Source organism: Neoarius graeffei, chromosome 2 (genome assembly GCF_027579695.1).
Source record: "Neoarius graeffei isolate fNeoGra1 chromosome 2, fNeoGra1.pri, whole genome shotgun sequence".
In the NCBI taxonomy this organism is placed as follows: domain Eukaryota; kingdom Metazoa; phylum Chordata; class Actinopteri; order Siluriformes; family Ariidae; genus Neoarius; species Neoarius graeffei.
The window spans coordinates 100218200-100233600 of record NC_083570.1 but is presented as its reverse complement, the minus strand read 5'-3'; the positions used below and the strand labels follow the sequence as shown (position 1 = coordinate 100233600).

Sequence of the window (15401 nt, the reverse complement as noted above, 5' to 3'; positions counted from 1 at the left end):
CGGACTGGTAAAGCGACCGCATCACTGTGGAGGCTGCACCGATCTGCCTGTCGATCTCATGCTCCATCCTTCCCTCATTCGTGAACAAGATCCCAAGATACTTAAACTCCTCCACTTGAGGCAGGACTTCTTCACCAACCTGGAGAGGACAAGCCACCCTTTTCCAGTCGAGAACCATGGCCTTGGACTTGGAGGTGCTGATTCTCATTCCAGCCACTTCACACTCGATTGCAAACCGCCCCAGTGCATGCTGAAGGTCCTGGTTTGAAGAAGCCAACAGGACAACATCATCCACAAAAAGCAGAGATAAAATCCTGTGGTTCACAAACAGGATTCCCTCCAGCCCCTGGCTGCACCTAGAAATTCTGTCCATAAAAATTATGAACAGAACCAGTGACAAAGGGCAGCCCTGCTGGAGTCCAACATGCACTGGGAACAGGTCTGACTTACTGCTGGCAATGCAAACCAGACTCCTGCTCTGTTCGTACAGGGACTGGACAGCCCTTAGCAAAGAGCCCCGAACCCCATACTCCCAAAGCACCCCCCACAGGATACCATGAGGGACACAGTCGAATGCCTTCTCCAGATCCACAAAGCACACGTGGACTGGTTGGGCAAACTCCCATGAACCCTCAAGCACCCTATGAAGGGTATAGAGCTGGTCCAGTGTTCCACGACCAGGACGAAAACCGCATTGTTCCTCCTGGATCCGAGGTTCGACTATTGGCCAAATTCTCCTCTCCAGTACCCTGGAGTAAACCTTCCCGGGGAGGCTGAGAAGTGTGATTCTCCTATAATTGGAGCACACTCTCCAGTCCCCTTTCTTAAAAAGAGGGGCCACCACCCCAGTCTGCCACTCCAGAGGCACTGTCCCCAACCGTCACACGATGTTGCAGAGGCGTGTCAGCCAAGACAGCCCCACAACATCCAGAGACTTGAGATACTCAGGGCGGATCTCATCCACCCCCGGTGCCTTGCCACCGAGGAGCTTGCAAACCACCTCAGTGACTTTGGCTTGTGTAATGGACGAGTCCACCTCTGAGTCATCAGCCTCTGCTTCCTCAATGGAAGATGTGACAGTGGGATTAAGGAGATCCTCGAAGTATTCCTTGCACCGCCCAACAATATCCCCAGTCGAGGTCAACAGCTCCCCACCTGCACTGTAAACAGTGTTGGCAGAGTACTGCTTCCCCCTCCTGAGGCGCCAGACGGTTTGCCAGAATTTATTCAAGGCCAACCGATAGTCTGCCTCCATGGCCTCACTGAACTCCTCCCAGTTCCGGGTTTTTGCCTCCACAACTGCCCGAGCTGAGGCACGCCTGGCCTGCCGATACCTGTCAGCTGCCTCAGGAGTCCCAGAGGCCAACATGGCCCAATAGGACTCCTTCTTCAGCTTGACAGCATCCCTTACTTCCGGTGTCCACCACCAGGTTCTGGGATTGCCGCCACGACAGGCACCGGAGACCTTGTGTCCACAGCTCCGAACAGCCGCATTGACAATGGAGGCAGAGAACATGGTCCACTCAGACTCAATGTCCCCCGCCTTCCTTGGAAGCTGGGAGAAGCTCTCCCGGAGGTGGGAGTTAAAGACCTCCCCAACAGAGTGCTCAGCCAGACGTTCCCTCACCATACGTTTGGGCCTGCTAGGTCTGTCCGGCTTTCTCCTCCACCAGCAAATCCAACTCACCACCAGGTGGTGATCAGTTGACAGCTCAGCCCCTCTCTTCACCCAAGTGTCCAAGACATAGGGCCAGAGATCAGATGAAACGACAACAAAGTCGATCATCGACCTCCGACCTAAGGTGTCCTGGTGCCATGTGCACTTATGGACACTCCTATGCTCGAACATGGTGTTTGTTATGGACAAACTGTGACTAGCACAGAAGTCCAATAACAAAGCACTACTCGGGTTCAGATCGGGGAGGCCGTTCCTCCTAATCATGCCCCTCCAGGTGTCACTGTCGTCGCCCACGTGAGCGTTGAAGTCCCCCAGTAGAACAATGGAGTCCCCAGTCTGAGCACCTCTCAGTACCTCTCCCAGGGACTTCAAGAAGGCCGGATACTCTATACTGCTATTCGACCCGTAGGCACAAACAACAGCAAGAGCCCTCTCCCTGACCCGAAGGTGCAAAGAGGTGACCCTCTCATTCACTGGGGTAAACTCCAACACATGGCAGCTGAGCTGGGGAGCTATAAGCAAGCCCACACCAGCCCACCATCACTCACCGTGGGTGACTCCAGAGAAGTGGAGAGTCCAGCCCCTCTCGAGGAGCTGGGTTCTGGAGCCCAAGCTGTGCGTGGAGGTGAGCCTGACTATCTCTAGCCGGTACCTCTCAACCTCCCGCACAAGCTCAGGCTCTTTCCCCCCCAGTGAAGTGACATTCCATGTCCCAACAGCTAGCTGCTGTGTTCAGGGATAAGGTCATCTAGGTCCCTGCCTTCGATTGCTGCCCAATCCACAGTGCACTGGCCCCCTACAGCTACCTCTGTGGGTGGTGAACCCACAGGAGGGTGGGCCCACATCACCGCTTCGGGCTGGGCCTGGCTGGGCCCTGTGGGCAAAGGCCCAGCCACCAGGCGCTCGCATACGAGCCCCAACCCCGGGCCTGGCTCCAGGGTGGGGCTCCGGCTGCGCCATACCAGGCGACGTCACGGTCCTTGATTTTTTAATTTCCATAAGGGAGTTTGGTGAACTGCTCTTAGTCTGGCCTGTCACCTAGGACCTGTCTGCCTTGGGAAACCCTAACAGGGGCGTAATGCCCCTGACAACATAGCTCCTAGGATCATTCAAGCACACAAACCCCTCCACCACAATAAGGTGGCAGTTCTAGGAGGGGTAACTCCAAATCGTGAAACCTGCAAAGGGTCAGGCGAGGCACAAACAGGATATCAAAGGCAAAGCAAAAAACAAGAATGAGGAACAGGCACAGGAATAAGGATACAGGAAATCAGAAACACTGGTAGTAAGGCTCGGTAATGTAGCTGCTTAATTAAGTTCAGGTGTGCATCGTTAATGGCGTGCATTCTGGAGTCCTCTCGATGTGCGTGCCACCTGGGGCATGCATTCAGGTGCACACACCACAGCACACAAGACTGACAGGAACCCCCCCCCAAGAGCTCCTTTCAGGAGCAAAAATCCATCCTACTTGGCTCTGGTGGGGGCTCGGGTTCAGGCTCAGGACAAAACTTGGACTCCTGACTTGCACTGATTTTGGGCTCTGGAGATGGCTTGGGCTTGAGCTCTGGAGATGACTCGGGTTCAGGACTGGACTCGGGCTTGAGCTCTGTAGATGACTTGAGCTTTGGGCTTGGACTCTGGCTCAAACTCTGGACTGGACTTTGGCTCAAGCTCAGGAGACGACTCAGGCTTGAATTCTGGAACTGGCTTGGGCTCAAGGCAGGAAGCAAGCTTCGACTTGGGCTCCAGGCTGTATTCGGGCTCAGTAGACGACTCGAGCTCTGGACTTGACTTGGACTGTGGACTTGACTTGGACTCGGAACTGGACTCAGGCATGGGCTCAAGCTCTGTCAGCATGTTGCTTCGGTCCTGGTTAGGACCTGGCGGCGGGATGACGATGATGTCTTCATGGCCAGGTGGCGGTGGCAGGATGATGATGTCTTCAAGGCTGGACAGCAGAGGAATGACAACACCTTTATAGCTGGGCGGCAGCGGGACAACGATGCCTTCATAGCCAGGTGGCAGTGGGACGATGATGATGCCTTCATAGCCAGGCGGCAGAGGAATGACGGCGCCTTCATAGCCAGCTGAGGCAGAGGTCGCTCCATCATCCTCTAACACAGGTTCTGGAACAGGCTCAGGTTCTGGCACTGGCCTTGACTCTGGCATAGGCACTGGAGCTGGCACAGGCTCCGACTCTGGTGTTGGCTCTGATGCTCTTGCTGACACAGGCACTGGCTCTGGAGTAGACACTGACGCAGTCTCTGACACTGGCTCTGGCACTGGAGCTGACTCTGACACTGGTGCTGGCACGGGTTCTGGACTAGACATTGGCGCAGGCTCTGATGCTGGCTCTGGCACTGGAGCTGATTCCAACACTGGCACTGGTTCTGGCGCTGACACTGGCACCGACACTGGCATTGGCTCTGGAACAGATGCTGGTGCTGGCTCTGGCACTGGAACAGACACTGGCGCTGGCTCTGATGAAGGCTGTGGAACTGGTTCTAGTTCAGGTTCAGAGGCTGGTTCTGGAACTGACTGTAGAACAGACTGTGGGATTGGTTCTGGACTGATGGCCTTTAGGAGGCGCTCTAGAGCAATGGCCTTCTCTGCTGCCGCTGCATCGGCCTCAGGCATGATAGCCCCCTCCCAAAATTTTCATGGCGTTCCCCCTTTTCTAAAGATTCATAGATACACTGGAGCATGGCTAAAAAGGTCTGTGAGCTCCAGAGGCATGGGTGCTCTACTCTGATGAGGGAATCCACCCGTTGGCATGCTCGTCCAGCAATAAAAGTGAGGATAAAGCTTACCCAGATAGGTTCTGGTGGCTTGGGCTCTTGGAGGTCCTCAAAGAAAAAGTCACACTGCAAACTGAATTCCCTAGGATGATATATTCCATACTAGGGTGCTGGGGGACTCCAGTCAGAACTCAGCCAGAAACACGAGGCGAGGGGCTGAGACAGAGAAACCCAGAAGTGGCGTGGAATCACGTGCTGAAATAACTCTGCTACATCCATGGTTGGGCAAAGTATTCTGTCAGGTATGAGGACGTATGTGCAGAAGTATATGTTTATTTACAGTGCAAACACACACAAAGGCAAACAGTCCAAATCTGCAGGCTAAATCCAAATCATGAAACATGCAAAGGGTGGGGCAAGGTGCAAACGGGATATCAAAGGCAGAGCAAAAAACAAGAACAAGGAACAGGCACAGGAATCAGGACACAGAAAATTAGAAACATGGGCTCAGTAATGCGTACTGACACAGCGTAATACTTCACACCAATCGTGCATCAGCACAGTCTTTAAATAGGTGCACATATAGCTCCTTAATTAAGTTCAGGTGCGCATCGTTAATGGCATGCGTGCTGGAGTCCACTTGATGCACGCGCCACCTGGGGCGCGCCTTCAGGTGCTTGCACCACAGTGCGCAGGACTGACACATATAGTCAGGAGATGGTACATAGTCAAATTCAAGCTCACCGTTAGTTATACATTGCAAAATAAATGGGTCTGAGGTGATTGTTTTCCATTCTTCTAAACATTCTTTTAATTGGCCCGCTTTAAAGGGTCTCTCAGGTCCAATAATATCCTTAATTTTGTTTGTGTAACTAACCTGCTGTGTTACAGTTATTCTTGAGTGGCCTTGGTGTGCGAGATTGGCTTCACAGACGACTTTCTGCAGTCTGTGTTCCTTTCCCCTAAAACGGACTGGGGTCTGGTAAATCCTCTACCACCATAGCGGCCCCTTGAGTAGCTGGAGCCACTTGTAGACCTCCTGTAGGGTTGGAAGCGTGAACCATGACTCTTTTTGTGCACTGCGATCTTCTTTGCCAGTTTGTTCACCTTGGTCAGCTCGTCAATCTGCTTCTCCAAGTCATCTCTGAATAGTTTGGTGGTGATGGGCATGGACGCATTACACAAAGCACTGTACTGTGAGTTTAGATCTGGCTTTAAGAATTCCCTTCGCTTGAGGTTCATTTCCCTGTTGCCTAACATAATGAGCACCAAGGCATGAATTAGGTTGGTCTTTGTGTCACTGGTTGTTGTCTTGGATGTTTGCAGAACTGCGTACACTGCCATCAAAAATCATTTTTGGCATTTCTGCATCCCTATGTCATGTTTCTTGGTACTGTCTTTAAGTTGACTCCACACTGCTTTGTTTGCCTTGGGAGCCAGTAAGTGTTTGCAGGTTTCTGGTCTGGCGTATTTCTCGGCAAGTTCATCTAGTTTGGCTTTAGGCAGTTTGTCATTTATGAGGCATTCAATCATCTTCACCAAATCCTCATCAATTGAGAGAGCAATCGAGAGCAAGCTCTTTGAGCTCAGCTGAGGCCTTGTCTTGACCCTCTGTCGGCTGTTGTTTGTTTGCAGATGTCAGCTTATCTAGATGGAAGTAAGCAAGATGGAAATCAGATGAATCATCACAGAGTTTGTTGCTGTGATTTTCCTTGTAGTCCTGCATGACCGATGTAACACAATCTTCCACTTGTTGTTTTAGTTCATTTTTCATATCCAAGAACATATTGGCTATGGAGGTTTTGAAAGATTACAGGAGGCACTGGTCATCTCCTCGTTGATGGTCCTTCAGAATCACTTATGGTGTTGTAAACAAATGCAGTGTGAATAGGAATTCACCTTTGTTACGCACTAATGGCATTGCAACTTGTTCAACAATCTTCAAAAAAATATGTAATACTGAAGATTAAAGCCATACAAACTTCCCAACATAGTTTACATGCAACTACAGCATGAGCTATCGGGAAACTATTATTACTTTCCCTCATTTATGCTCATATGCGAAAGGCATCCGCATCTTAACTGTCAAGTCAAGTTTATTTGTATAGCGCTTTTAACAATAGACATTGTCGCAAAGCAGCTTTACAGAATTTGAACGACTTAAAATATGAGCTAATTTTAACCCTAATCTATCCCCAATGAGCACGCCAACGGTGACAAGGAAAAACTCCCTCAGACAACACGAGGAAGAAACCCTGAGACCAGACCCAAAAAGGAACCCAAAAGGGAACCAGACTCAAAAGGGAACCCATCCCCATCAGGGCAACAACAGACAACATGACTAACATTAACAGTCCTAACATAAAGTAAGCTTTGTTGATGCTATAAACTCCCCACCGATGGAAACCCGAGGGCAAAACCGTTCACGACAACCGTAGTCCCAAAGTCAGCAAGTCAACTGCAGTCCCCAGCCACAAAAGCACCACTGCAAGAGTCCAGAGCATCCTCCAGGCGTGACCCCCAACTGTCCACATGGGGCCGCCCTCCACAGGAGTGATGCGATGAGACTCCAACCAGACACAGGGCATCAGGATGGATCAGGCAGGTCCGAGGAGCAGAAGAGGTCAGCATCTCGATCCCAGGACCAACATGTAACTCAGACGGACAGATTTTTTTTTTGGGGGGGGGGGGGAAGAGAGAGAAAACACAGGTTGTTAGGTATTGCCCAATGTCACCTGAATAAGTAGGAACAGTATACATGTTGTACTGAGTACAAGCAGGGACTCCGGCAACTAACTATGACAGCATAACTAAAAGGAGAGAGCCAGAAGGTAACACAGGCATGAGGGAGCCCCAGGACATAAAGCAGCCAGCCACTACACCATCAACAAACTCGAGTGAGCAAGCGAGTGGGAACTGACAGCACCCATACATCCCAGTTTACCAAAACACTCCATGTCTGAGGACCCTCCAGATCTACACCTTTACCTCATAAACACCATTAACAAAAGGCTTGACTAAACAGATATGTTTTCAGCCTAGACTTAAACGCTGAGACTGTGTCCGATTCCCGAACACTACTTGGAAGGCTGTTCCATAACTGTGGGGCATTGTAAGAAAAGGCTCTGCCCCCTGAGGTAGCCTTCATCTTTTGATCTAAGTAGGCGTGGTGGGTCATAGAGGAGCAGAAGTTCACTCAGGTACTGTGGTGCGAGACCATTCAGTGCTTTAAAGGTCAATAGTAGTACTTTATAATCAATATGAAATTTGATTGGGAGCCAATGCAGTGTGGATAAGACAGGGGTGATGTGGTCATATTTTCTAGTTCTAGTAAGGACTCTTGCTGCTGCATTTTGAACTAACTGGAGCTTGTTTATGCACTTATTGGAACATCCAGACAGTAAGGCATTACAATAATCCAACCTGGAGGTAACGAAAGCATGAACTAGTTTTTCCGCGTCATGTAGTAACATTAAATTTCTTATCTTAGCAATATTTCTGAGCATTCCACTGTGACATTCCATTGTGTACTGATTCTCCACGGCGGCATGTGTGCATCTCATGGTAAGTGGAAGTGACGTCACCGGAATGTGGTAGAATCACCATTTAAATCAACATACTGATAGTGATCAGTTAAACAAGAGCTGAGCATAAATCATTGATAACATTAAAGAAGCAGCTCAGTTCTCACATATGAATCAAGAAAATGAATAAAATATCACATTAAAAAAGTGTGAGGCATATATAGGGAAGTAGAAAACCTTAACAATCTTTTGGCTGTTGCAAAAGTAGAAAAGACTTTCAATACATTAATTGTGCATGAATAATTACACAAACTTCCACTGGAAAAAAATGAGGTGATTCCGGTTTACTTAGCGTATCAGATCACGTGACACCGTTCCACAAGTATTGACACCTTTGTCCACAGTTATCGACACCGTTCCACAATTATTGACACCCAGATGATTTTTTTTTAAATGGTATGTGGTACTAACAAAACATGGCTTTTATTTAACATTTTTTTACATAGACTTATATTTAGTGGGTGGCACGGTGGTGTAGTGGTTAGCGCTGTCGCCTCACAGCAAGAAGGTCCTGGGTTCAAGCCCCGGGGCCCGCGAGGGCCTTTCTGTGTGGAGTTTGCATGTTCTCCCCGTGTCCGCGTGGGTTTCCTCCGGGTGCTCCGGTTTCCCCCACAGTCCAAAGACATGCAGGTTAGGTTAACTGGTGACTCTAAATTGACCGTAGGTGTGAATGGTTGTCTGTGTCTATGTGTCAGCCCTGTGATGACCTGGCGACTTGTCCAGGGTGTACCCCGCCTTTCGCCCGTAGTCAGCTGGGATAGGCTCCAGCTTGCCTGCGACCCTGTAGAACAGGATAAAGCGGCTAGAGATAATGAGATGAGATGAGACTTATATTTAGTACAAAATATCTTATCTCATCTCATTATCTCTAGCTGCTTTATCCTGTTCTAGTACAAAATATCTTTTATATAAATATATGGGGGCGGCAGGGTGGTGTAGTGGTTAGCGCTGTCGCCTCACAGCAAGAAGGTCCAGGTTCGAGCCCCATGGCCGGCGAGGGCCTTTCTGTGCGGAGTTTGCATGTTCTACCTGTGTCCGCATGGGTTTCCTCCGGGTGCTCCGGTTTCCCCCACAGTCCAAAGACATGCAGGTTAGGTTAACTCTAAATTGACCGTAGGTGTGAATGTGAGTGTGAATGGTTGTCTGTGTCTATGTGTCAGCCCTGTGATAACCTGGCGACTTGTCCAGGGTGTACCCCGCCTTTCGCCCGTAGTCAGCTGGGATAGGCTCCAGCTTGCCTGCGACCCTGTAGAACAGGATAAAGCGGCTACAGATAATGAGATGAGATGAGATGAGATAAATATATGGATGTTGGTGTTTATGTAAATGAGGAAGTAATTCTAATGCTTGTAAAAAAAATAACTGATAATTTTTAACCTGTCAGAAAATCTTTTTGTTCCACTTTTTGTTAATCATTCGTTGCTATTTGTATTAATTTCTAGTTTTGTAGTTTACCAATAAATGTCAACAGGCAATTGACATTGTAACCACATGAAAATCCAGGTCAAAGGTCGTATGTCATTCATCAAACCAAAATATAAAACGTCTACTGATATTGTAATATGTGGTAGATATTTACAACAAACTGCAAAAAAAAAAAAAAAAAACCTGAATGGAATCAAAAAATCTGAATATTTCAAGCAAGTAATTTTTTATATGCTAGGAATTTAATTCTGGTCTAATTCTATTTATTGCAATTGGATTCCAAATACTCTATAAACATTCCATTTTGTTATGAATCAGAAAAAAAATTATTATAAATCACAGCACTTTTATTTTTTAAAAATACTTCATCTACTTCAACAATGTTGCACAAAGATTGAGCCATAACAGTTGTAAATATCACTTAATTCCACAGGGCATCGATAATGGTGGACACCGTTGAAAGTAATCACTATTATCGACACCTCATGTTACTTCTCAAACGCATGTTTAGATACAAAATGGTGACTGTCAAATGAAAGCGTAAGAAACAAAGTAGGCTTCAACGAGGAGATCATAAAATATCGGTGAATTTGATAAGTAAAAACACGTCCATGATCTTTCCACCGTGCTTACCTGCGATGATAACGTCCGGGTTTTCCTCAAATTGCTGATTGTGCTAAAAAAATCCATCTCGGGTAATGAGCATCAGAGGACAAGAATAAAGGGCGAGGAGGGTCTTCCAGTTGATTAATTAACCAATAATAACTGTTGGAACTGAAACTCACCTTTGTTAAATTGTTTTTTATTGGTAAATCTGAATGTCAGCCCTGTGATGACCTGGCGACTTGTCCAAGGTGTACCCTGCCTCTCGCCCATAGTCAGCTAGGATAGGCTCCAGCTTTCCTGCAACCCTGTAGAACAGGATAAGCGGCTACAGATAATGGATGGATGGATGGATGGATCTGAGAAGGTGTCGATAATTATGGACTGTCAATAATTGTAGCTGCTGCTCTATTTAATATTTTTAACACAAGGTAATATTTGTACTGGGCAAGTTTGACACTCAAAATGAATTTTTATGACATTTGAATGTACAACAAAGAGCATGAAACTGATTCCTCCTCTTGTCGCTGCTGTTATGATTTCAAGGTGAGAGCATGTTACACTGCCATGTGTTCCATTCAGCCATCTTTCTTCAACAAACATCCATTCCCCCCTTTACCACTAGATGGCAGACTTGACATATCATTACACCTTCCCTCTGAAGAAATAAACCACTAACAAAGAAATACTTTGCAGAACACCGACCCTGTAAACATAGAGGGTCCATAGTAATATCTTCCATCACCATCAGATCCCATCCATATAAAGTCAATGTCTTTCAATAATAGACATGAGAGTCTGAACCGTGAGACTGAACAATGCCCTGGATACAGTGTGAGCCACAAACATTTCCTTTCCCAGCTTGTAGATAACATTCAATAAGGTTTTCATTTCACTAGTTTTCTAGTTTGAGTACTTCTAATGGGCTTTGTGAAGACTGACACCAGTGGTTTGTGATCTGTCTCAACATCTGACTGTTTGTCATCAAGAACTGATGGAACCTTTAGCATTCAAACACAATGGGAAGCATTCATTGTGTGATATTGTGGAAAGTTTAAACTGTCTCAAAAACCTGGTTGTAAATCAAACTCCACTTCAATTACAGCATAAAAGTTTTCTTAGAAATAATACACATCTGTGGTGACAGAGCATTTTTCAACAATTTACCAACTAAAATGCATTACAGACCTGAACCAAGCCATGATGAGGAAAGTTTCACTCACTTCTGGTGGGAAGAAAAGGGATGAGTCTGAAACCAATGATCTAGAAAAGGTGTTTGGATAACATGCATCATTCAAATATCTCTTAGAAAATTATTCTAAATTAATGTTTCTAATTCTCATTAAAAAACAAACTCAAAGCCATAGTCAGATGGTTTATGAGAAACTCACAAATCAAAGCGTTGCATTCATGGACCAAAACCCAAGAAGCAGAACTTCTTCTCACTCTAAAAGAAAAAAAAAAACAAAACAGCTACACACTGATAAAAATACTCTCAACATAGACTCTGCAAGGCAAGTTTTTTATTCACATCTAATCTCCTTTTAACATCAGTTTAAAAGTCTCCTCAGAGACCTTCAAAAATTGCCATAGCTGACTATTTTTCAAGTCATCCAAGCAGGGTATTGGGTAAAGTTTTCAACTAGCAATGATCACACCTCAGATAAACTTCATAAGCTATGATATTGCCTCTGCGCAAAAAAAAAAAAAAAAAATCATAACGCCAATGACACATGCCCACATTCACAAAGGGCCTGATGCAGGATGGTAAGTCCAAATACAGCACTCAGGGGGCGGGGTTTCAATTCCTCATGTAACAACTGATCCTTCTGGCTGTTTGATTGAGAACTTGTTCAAGAAATTGTTAACAAAAATATTTGAAGTAAGCTACATGAAACTAAATTCAAAAACAGGCTTCCAATACTGCAGTGCCAAGAAAAAGGGGCGGGGTCAAATACCACAGCTGGATGTCTTTGGCATAGGTCATATTCATTTCCATACGCTTATTAAACTCTCTAGAAACCCTAGTTGTAAAACACTTCAATCACACCGTAATGTTATCCTTAGTAGTAATACACGTTTGTGTATGATTGAAATATTTAGACTTGAAATATTTCACTTCACATGTAGTGACTATACAAAGTTTACTCTTTGGAATTCAATTATGAAAAAATACTTTTTTGCACGAGATCCTGATGTTTTGAGATGCATAAATAGAAACAGCTTTTCCAACTCATTTAATAAGGGTGGTGTAATGACCTAATGAGATTCAGTTGCTAAATTGTTGAAAAACGTAATGTTGTCACAAATGTGGATTATTATTAAAGATAATTTCACTGAGTGATTGAAGTGTTTTACAACCAGGGTTTCTAGAGAGTTTAATAAGCACATGGAAATGAATATGACCTGTGCCAAAGACATCCAGCTGTGGTGTTTGACCCCGCCCCTTTTAATGGACCTGTCGAAGAAACCCCACCCCCTGAGTGCTGTATTTGGACTTACCATCCTGGATTGGGGCCTTTGTGAATGTGGGCATGTGTTGTTGGGGATAGGCTCTTTATTCTTGTATAGAGACAATTTCATAGTTTATGAGGTTTATCTGAGGTGTGATCATTGCTAGTTGAAAACTTTACCCAATACTCTGCCTGGATGACTTGAAAAATAGTCAGCTGTGGCAATTTTTGAGGACCTCCGAGGAGATTTTTAAACTGATGTCAAACAGTAGATTGAATAGTGAATTTTGTCTTATTTTTAGATCAAGAGTGTTTTTACCCAATTTTTTTTTTCCTCTGGGAGTGAAAGAGTTCTGCTTCTTGAATTTGGGTTCTTTAACAGAACACTTGTAAGTTTCTGTTGCAAGCTCTCTGGCTGTAAGTTTTTTTTAATGAGGATTAGAAACACATTAATTTAGAAAAATTTTCTAAGGGTTACATGAGTGATTCATGTTATCCAAACGCTTTTTCCAGATCATGTAATAAAGATGAAATTAATGCTGATTGGTTTCAGACCCCGTTATATTTGACCCCGCCCCTTATCCCTTATTCTAAATTGTATATCTAATTCCGGTTAAAAAACAACCGAACAAAGCCACAGCCAGTTGGTTTATGAGAAATTTACAAATTAAATTAGTGTTGTGTTCATGAACCAAAACTCAAAAAGTAGAATTTTTTCCCTCCAAGAGAGAAAAAAAAACTTAGACAGAAATGCTCTCTAGACATGATCTTAAAACAAGGCCAAAATCAATACCTCTATTTAAGAAAAAAAAAACTGTCACATGCACACTTCAATCATAGCGAAATTCATCCTCTGTATTTAACCCATCTGAAGCAGTGAACACACACATCCAGGGATTAGGTACTTCGCTCAAGGGCATTTCAGCCCAAGGCTGTCCCATGTTAATCTAACAGTCTTTGGACTGTAGGGGAAAATAGAACACCCAGAAAAAACCCATACAGACATAAGAAGAACATACAAACTTCACAGAGAAAAACCCTTTGGAGCAAAAAATCCAGAACCGTCTTGCTGTGAGACAACAGTGCTAACTACTATACCACCATCTCATCTCATCTCATTATCTCTAGCCGCTTTATCCTTCTACAGGGTCGCAGGCAAGCTGGAGCCTATCCCAGCTGACTACGGGCGAAAGGCGGGGTACACCCTGGACAAGTCGCCAGGTCATCACAGGGCTGATACATAGACACAGACAACCATTCACACTCACATTCACACCTACGGTCAATTTAGAGTCACCAGTCAACCTAACCTGCATGTCTTTGGACTGTGGGGGAAACCGGAGCACCCGGAGGAAACCCACGCGGAGAACATGCAAACTCCACACAGAAAGGCCCTCGCCGGCCCCGGGGCTCGCACCCAAGACCTTCTTGCTGTGAGGTGACAGCGCTAACCACTACACCACCGTGCCGCCCTATACCACCATACTACCTAAAAATCTACTTTCAACATCAGCTTAAAAATCTTCTCAAAGACCTTTAAAAAATGCCACAGCTGACTAATTTTCAAGTCACCCAGGCAGGGTATTGGGTAAAGTTTTCAACTAACAATAATCACACCTCAGATAAACCTCATAAGCTATGATACTGCCTCTGCACAAGGATAAAGATCACATCCCCAACAACACATGCCCACATTCACAAAGGGTCTGATCCAAGATGGTAGGTCCAAATACAGCACTCACGCTATGACATTGCCTCTATTCAAGAATATCTTTATTCTTGTATAGAGGCAATGTCATAGCTTGTGAGGTTTATGTGAGAAATGATTGTTACTAATTGAAAGTTTTACTCAATACCCTGTCTGGGTGACTTGAAAAATAGTCAGTTGTGGCAATTTTTGGTGATCTCTACAGAGAAACAATAATGGATAAGGCCAAATCTTAGAGTACTCTCACTGAAAAATCAAGCAAGCTCAAAAAACCCACAATATGGTAGTTCTTGCTTGATAAAAAGCTTTTCCAGATCGTTTCACTTAATAAGGGCATAGAAATAAATGCTGATTGGTTTCAGACATCAAATTATCATATTTGACCCCGCCCTTTTTCTTTGGTTCAGGTACCAAATGAGTTTCAGTTCCTAAATTGTTGAAAAACGGTCTGTCGTCACAAATGTGGATTGTTACTAAAGAAAACATTACGGTGTGATTGAAGTGTTTTACAACCAGGGTTTCTAGAGAGTTTAATAAGCGTGTGGAAATGAATATGACCTGTCTCACAGACATCCAGCTGTGGTATTTGACCCTGCCCCTTTTTCTTGGCACTGCAATATTGGAAGCCTGTTTTTGAATTTAGTTTCATGTAGCTTACTTCAAATATTTTTGTTAACAATTTCTTGAACAAGTTGTTCTCAATCAAACAGCCAGAAGGATCAGTTGTTACATGAGGGATTGAAACCCCGCCCCCTGAGTGCTGTATTTGGACTTATATGGTGACAAGGAAAAACTCCCTCAGACGACACGAGGAAGAAACCCCGAGACCAGACCCAAAAGGGAACCCAAAAGGGAACCAGACTCAAAAGGGAACCCATCCCCATCAGGGCAACAACAGACAACGTGACTAACATTAACAGTCGTAACATAAAGTAAGCTTCGTTGATGCTATAAACCCCCCACCAATGGAAACCCGAGGGCAAAACCTTTCATGACAACCGTAGTCCCAAAGTCAGCAAGTCAACTGCAGTCCCCAGCCACAAAAGCACCACTGCAAGAGTCCAGAGCGTTCTCCAGGCGTGACCCCCAACTGTCCACATGGGGCCGCCCTCCACAGGAGCGATGCGATGAGACTCCAACCAGACACAGGGCATCAGGATGGATCAGGCAGGTCCGAGGAGCAGAAGAGGTCAGCATCTCGATCCCAGGACC

The 15401-nt window shown here is 45.5% G+C and overlaps 4 non-coding genes across 4 annotated transcripts; 2 read left to right on the top strand and 2 right to left on the bottom strand.

Moving 5' to 3' along the window:
- Positions 1-11590: 11590 nt before the first annotated feature.
- Positions 11591-11731, bottom strand: LOC132882305 (U4 spliceosomal RNA). Its single transcript, XR_009654173.1, has one exon. It is a non-coding gene; the product is annotated as a U4 spliceosomal RNA (small nuclear RNA).
- Positions 11732-12587: 856 nt separating this feature from the next.
- On the top strand, positions 12588-12728 carry LOC132882312 (U4 spliceosomal RNA). The gene has a single exon (XR_009654182.1). It is a non-coding gene; the product is annotated as a U4 spliceosomal RNA (small nuclear RNA).
- Positions 12729-14002: 1274 nt separating this feature from the next.
- On the bottom strand, positions 14003-14143 carry LOC132882308 (U4 spliceosomal RNA). The gene has a single exon (XR_009654177.1). It is a non-coding gene; the product is annotated as a U4 spliceosomal RNA (small nuclear RNA).
- Positions 14144-14256: 113 nt separating this feature from the next.
- Positions 14257-14397, top strand: LOC132882322 (U4 spliceosomal RNA). The gene has a single exon (XR_009654189.1). It is a non-coding gene; the product is annotated as a U4 spliceosomal RNA (small nuclear RNA).
- The last annotated feature ends 1004 nt before the right edge of the window (positions 14398-15401 follow it).